Here is a 6,786-nt window from a genome sequence, read left to right as displayed (position 1 = left end):
GCAAGGATCAACCCATAACATCCCCTCCGCTACAGTAAGATGTTGCGTCCCACTGAAAGTGGCCACACCTAATTTGTCCCCACTCAAGGGTTGAGGAGAATAACGGTTGACCGGGACGATTGGGCCGTCAATACACCGTCACCGGAAGAGGAAAAACGATGGACCCAAGCATACCTGCTTTCAGGCCTGTCTACTGTACATACCTGTCCCTTTGTGTTTTTACATATCTATACAATCATATGTACATGGCATAGCTCCATTCTGTATATATCATATCAGGCATATTTTTGTCATGGTGAAATGTAAATATGAAATGGATTAAACAACATACGAACCCCCCCCCCCCCCCTCCCCCCATCCTAAGTTGGTATAAATCATTGCCTGAATTCTTAAATGTTTGCTTAATTGAATGTCCATTTATCCATGGGGTGAGAGGCAGGGTTCACCCTGGACTGGTCGCCAGTGAATCGCAGGGCCGCATGCATAGAGACGACTATTCAACTTAACCCGCTGCATGTTTTTGGACAGTGAAACCCCACGCAGACATGGGGAGAACACGCAAACTCCGACTTAAAGGTCGAACCAGGGACCTTCGTGCTGTGACGCCGAAGCGCTAAACACTGCACTGCCGCCCTATATTGAATTACATTTACATACATTACATTACACAAATATACATACATATCATATTGTTGTTTTTTTTTAATTTTTGCAGATAGAAATCCCAGTTGCTATCAAAATTAGAAAATCAAAAAGCACCGGGCTTTGCTATATTCTGCAATAAGATAGGAATATGAAAAAGTCCATTGTGCTTTAACCTTCCTCCAGCGTTAGACTTTACAAAACGGGTCGGTGGCGACCCTAACGCAAGATGAAGGTTAATACATACAGTTGGTATGGATTTTGCCTTTTGGGACTTAAATTGACATTTGGGTTAATTTCTGAAGATGTAATCAGAAACTTTTTTTAAATTTCAGTGATCTTACACCTTTTCTGTGGCATTGAAATGCCTATAAAATGTGTTGAGATGTGAGTGAGTTAGTGCATTTTCCAGCAACAGCGAGTGATGAAATAAACTGAAATTATTTATTAAACTTCTTCTCTTTTCGGCTTTTCCCTTCATGGGTCGCCACTGCAAATCAACCTTCTCCATCTAACCCATTAATCTGTATCTTCCTCTCTTAACACCGACAACCTTCATATCCTCTCTCACTACGACAGAAACAAACAACAAAAAGATCGTACCAAAGTAGCAACCTCAAAAAACAAATTAAGAAAAAGGTTTGTCACATAACATATTTTACAATTTCAGAGAAATAAAAAGCTCACATGTTACTTTTCTGCACCTTGGCATCCTGGCTGGACTTGCATAGACTTCACAAGAATCTGGATGTTTCATGAACTTAAATCCCTGACTGAAAGTTCCTGAAAAAACTAAAACTGGCAAATTTATGCAGCCAAGTCATGATATAAATTGGGACTTGTCTTAGGCCGTCAAAGCTCTTATTTGGAGGCACATCCCCCTTTCAGTTCTGTTAACCTGTTAAACTGTACGTTTAGGAAAACGCGTGTTTGTATGTGGTTGTGAGTCGAGTTGATGGTACCTGTTGATACTTACAAATGTGTGCGACACTGGTTGCAATCACTTGTGTAACTATAAGTCACATGGCTTTGATAATGTGATAATAAGGTTAGTAACGTCATGTCATGTATGCATTTGTGTGTGTGTGTGTGTGTGTGTGTGTGTGTGTGCGCGCGCACAAGCACAAGTAAATGACCCAAAATGCAAGTTTACAGTTTTTTAGAAGTGCCAAAATTAGTATGCGATATCCCTTGCACTATGTCTATGTCTACCTCAAAAATATCTCAAAACTTCAAAATAGGGATTTTTTTTTATCATCAGCTTCAAATTCATTTTTGCCATTACAGTTTTGTTTTCAGTAACGTCTACAAATACCTTCAGAGAAATGACTTTACAAGTATTAGTTTTCAAATTTTATTCAAAGTAATGAAAAAAAATGAAGCGTCTGAATTGAGAATCGGTTTACAACAATACATTTTAAACTCAATTTTAAAAAGAAATTGTTTTCAGTTTCTACAGTTATCAACATCAAATCATTTTGTTGTCATTGCAGCAGATAAAAAGAAAACCATGACTGGATCACTGAGAAACCTCAATCACTTTGGAGCCAGTCTTTCAACCTTTTAATTTTATTAAATTTGATTTGACACAAACTGAATGCCAGTTGTTAGTTAAGTCTATGTACATTCTGTTTGATGGCAATGTCATGTAAAAGATGAGTGCATACAAGGGAATTATTCTTATTATAAAGCTACACAGGAGAGCTATTAAATATAAGATGATAGTAGGCAAGGTAGGAGGAAAAATGCAAAGACGACGTTATTATTATGTGTTTTTTGAACGACTCAAGAACCGATTAGTGACAACATAGAACGTTATGCCTTCATCCTTTAAAAATGTCAGAATTCCAAAATGGAAAGGTCACATTTCACTGCACTGCGATGTCAGATAGACAGAAAATGACATGACAGAAAAAAAATCCACGATGTCATATACAAGAGAATGGCGTATCACAGTTTGCTGTGATTTGCTGTGATAACAGAGACACAATTTACTTAGAGGAAGAGCATTACATTAAACTCTGGAATGGAGTTAGATTTTAAACTTCCCAGTCAAACGGGTAATAAAGAGGGTAGAGGGTAAAACACAGTGATTTCCTTAATAAAAAAATTTAACACATTGGCCCACAGGTTGTCATTGCACTTTGGGTAAAATAATTGATTGTGGATTGTCTTTTAATATGAAGGATTTATGTTTGAAAAAGAAAAAAAAAAAGGTAAAAAAAAAAAATAAATAAGGGGGGTTGAGTCGATGAGGACGTGTGTTGAATATCATAAATGAATGGAAGAAAAAAGAATGATCGGACTGAAATCGTGTACGGCTTGACAACAGCGAGCATTGACGGAAGATCAAGTTTACAGAAGGGTATATGCAAGATATGCAAGTATGTAAGTTTCAATCGAGAAAAAAAAAGTTCACCGGGGGAAGGGCGGCGGTGAGCTTCACATCTTTCGCAGTTTGCAGACATCAGGACTTTGAGGCTATGGGTTTGGGTTTCTGTGAGGAACCATCTGCAGAGATATCAGTTGATGGGCTGCACAGCTCCAATAATGAGATCTTCTTGCAGAGCTCATTGCAGGTCCAGGCAGGATGCCAGGGGAAGAGATGAATGAGGACAGCGTGAAGTTTAGTGTGGAAGATGATGGGAGTGAGAGTGGGTGGTAAGAAATGAGGAGACGTGGGAAGGCGGGTGGTCGTAAGAGATACAATGACAAATGCAGGAGTAAGAATTCTAGATGAACAGACCCGTTCGTCAGTCGACAAGCTATCGATGAAGAGCCCGGAAGAAATCGTTCAAAGCAAGTTCATCGCAAAAAAATAAAGGCGAAAAAGTAAACGATACTCAAGTGGTAGAGCTACAGCTAGGAGCACTAGAGGACCGGCGCGATCTGAATGTGAAGGGAATCAGAGTTTTGCATATGAGGGATGTGGAGTTTGGACGCAAGTGTGTGAAAGTACAGGAGATATGAGTTGGGGAAAAATATTATGTAAAGGCAGTCTGGACGGTGGGATCGACAAAGGGAAACAAGGGTGAAAGTTCCCAAAAAAGGGCTGGAAAACAAGACTCAGGAAAAGATACCATCTTTGCCAGGAGTTATTACGCGACAAATCAAAAACCGAAAGGATCCTGGTTATTGTCGAAGCTCTTCCATAACGATATTGTTTGCTTAAATGTTTTACCAGTGACAGTGTGTGCGGGACGGGAAAAGAGATAATAAGTATACGACTATATTATACGTCCAAGACTGGAAGGTTTCTCATGCAAGCAATAGAGACAAGATGGAGCAACATTGTGACAGGTGGTGACTTCTAATTGATCTATAAAAAACTAACAACAGATGCGAGGTGAGCAGGTGTTACGGGAAATCTTGGATGAAAAGAACTCGCCATGTGTCAATTATAGTTGAGGCACGAGAATAGTTGTTAGGACTGGGAAATAATTTGTCCTGGATCTAGAGGCTGGGTTCAAACACTTTGCCAACTCTCTAATTACAGTAAAGAGTACTGAGAGGGAACTATCGGATCAGATAATTACACACTATGGTGTACGATAAATATTTCAACATCGTTGACTGCAGGGAGATCAGCTGTTGATAATGTGGGTTTGTGAGGAAGCGAATAGGAATAAAAATGCATGTAAGAAAGTGAATAACGTCTTAAACTACCAGGAGATGTTGAAAAGATTTGGAAAAGACTCGTGGAAAAGTCATCTCACACAAGGCACGTCTAACAACACGTTTTTAGTTGCAGCCTAGTCTTAGACTGAGCTTTTTCAAAGACTGTGAATCTTTCAGGGTCACTAGTTATAAGACTACAACTAGATTCTAAGCATTTTTTTTCTAACCACGCTGTGTTTTACCGGGTATTTGCAGAGCTTTTGCAATCAGGGCCTGCAAGGCCTTCTCTGCTGGCGTAAAAAAAATCTGAGTCACAGACTGATTTTAATTACAATTGAATCTTAATTTCATTTTGAATCTTAAATCTGATTAAATAATTCCGCTTCCTTCCATAGTTTTTTCCCTGACTGTGCTGCTTCCAGACATGTATTTTCACTGAACAAAGAGCATTTAACCAATCAAATTTCAGCTGTTATTTGTTGCCAGGCAGGGTCCAAGTCAAAGAAATCTGCCTGGAGGCCAGCAGAATCCGATTCACAGGTGCTCTGGCGAAAAATAAATGTCAATGAAACTCTCGCTTCAACCAATCAGAATTGTGACGCCAAGGCCCTCTAGAAGGCTACGCTAATGTCAGTGTGTTACACGCCTTTTGACTGGATCGTCAGAAAGCTTACTAGCCAGAGCAAGCTGGCTGCATCTGTAGCGAGCTGCATGAACACAATTATAGTTTGTGCAAAACTTTCCTGGGGGAAAACCAGAGTGGATCTAGAACTTAGTGAGCAAGTGTGCAGGGAAACACAGCTCCACAACAAAAAGGTGAAGAAAAATAGGGACTGAAAATAAAAAAACCTGACAGTTTTAAGGCCGTATAACAGTTATTTAGGGGATGAATGGAGCACTACTTAAGGCCTGGGTGTGAAATGCACAGCCCGCTTCTGTATGTTTGAGAGTTGACATCGTACAAGCTGGGTCGTTCTTCCCGCAGCTTCACCGTCAACTCCTCTTTCTGGACCATCCGTCCAGAAATAGGAGAACGTCCTTCGCCGTTCGTCCTCACCACACACAAATGCTGTCACTCCCGCCAATGGTCACCTGGTGATTGTCTTTCTGTAAAGACTGAAAGATGATAATATCAGATACTCGCAATAATATCAAACACGTTTGATATTGTCTTAAGCCCGGGGAAAAGTCTGATCTAGCACATGTCAGATGACCACCTTACGCTTCAGGATCGAGATGAAGGGAGAGCGCGCGACTCGTATAAAACTCCAAAAATTTCCCTCCGACCTTCAGTTTTTAGTCTGGGACTTTGTAAATCTTTTGGTTTAAGCTTGGCATTAGTTGAACAGGACCAACAAATTTGGTTGCTCTTTACACTTAAATAAAACAACGTTTAGCGTTGGCTACGATAAAAAGTCAAAAGCAGTTCAATAGCATGAAAAACAATTCGAAACTTTTAACGCCTGATTGAATATAACAATCTCAGTTAATAGTGAGGGGGCAATAAGTCAGGAAAAGTCGTGCACTGAAGAAAACACAGGTTTAAGGAATGAAAGGGATGGGAGGGGACAGAGGGAAATAGAGCCAGCGAGTGTTTTTTGATGGAGAAGACAACACGGTAACAAATGAGGAAAAGGCTGAGTTAATGGCACTTATGTTTGTTAAGATACACAGTATCAGTAAATAAAACAGAGGGAGGGAATGACAAGAACAGACAAAACAAAGTCTGAAACCATTAATGCATTGTGGAGAGAGGCTAGGAATGATTTGGGAGTTAGGGGTTCCTTTCAGCACAGAGATGTTAACAATGGCATGACGGGAAACAGGAAAGACTACACGAGGAAAAGATGATCAAGCATCTGATTGGAGGAAATCTGGAGAAACTGTTACTGCTTTCAAACAAATGGTTGCATGATTCTTTGATCGCAGACGGCTTATGCCATGCGATGAAATAGGTGGTTCTCATCAAGATTTTAGGGAATATGCCTACTTGGATTTTTTGTCTCCGGCAATTGGGTCAAGATAGAATCCTAAACGTTTACACTATATTTTACTTTTTGAAATGGATAGAAAGTGTCAAGTTCAAGTTTGGATAAAGACATTTTGAACTGGGGTTTATCTCATACAGAATCAAAACAATGTCGCGCTTCAAATTCAGTTATTGTGTAAAGACCTGCCACACCTTGACTCGACTTTCTGTTTTATGAACACTATATCATTTCCCGCTTGTACAAATATGACAGCTGCTAAAGTGGGCACCTACTTTGATTCACTGTTGCTAGTGGATGGATTTCCCAAAAATCAGAACAAAATTAAAAAACCGTGAACCGCTATTGGCTTTTTTTTTTTTTTCATCCGACCAAATCGATCCCTTTTGTCAACACGGGCAATGTGACAAGTAATATGGTTCAGAGCGGGTCGGTCACAGCTCAGCAGTTCCTGTCAGAAGAGGTACTGACTTACCTGGTGCACGGATGTAAACCCGGGTACCTCGAGCGACACCACTGAACCAATCTTTCCTTGTCA

This window comes from Fistularia commersonii, chromosome 3 (assembly GCF_037954325.1).
Source record: "Fistularia commersonii isolate RoL2024-O1a breed Wild chromosome 3, RoL_Fcom_v1.0, whole genome shotgun sequence".
NCBI lineage: Eukaryota > Metazoa > Chordata > Actinopteri > Syngnathiformes > Fistulariidae > Fistularia > Fistularia commersonii.
The sequence above is the reverse complement of the archived record's forward strand: the minus strand, read 5'-3'. Positions refer to the sequence as shown.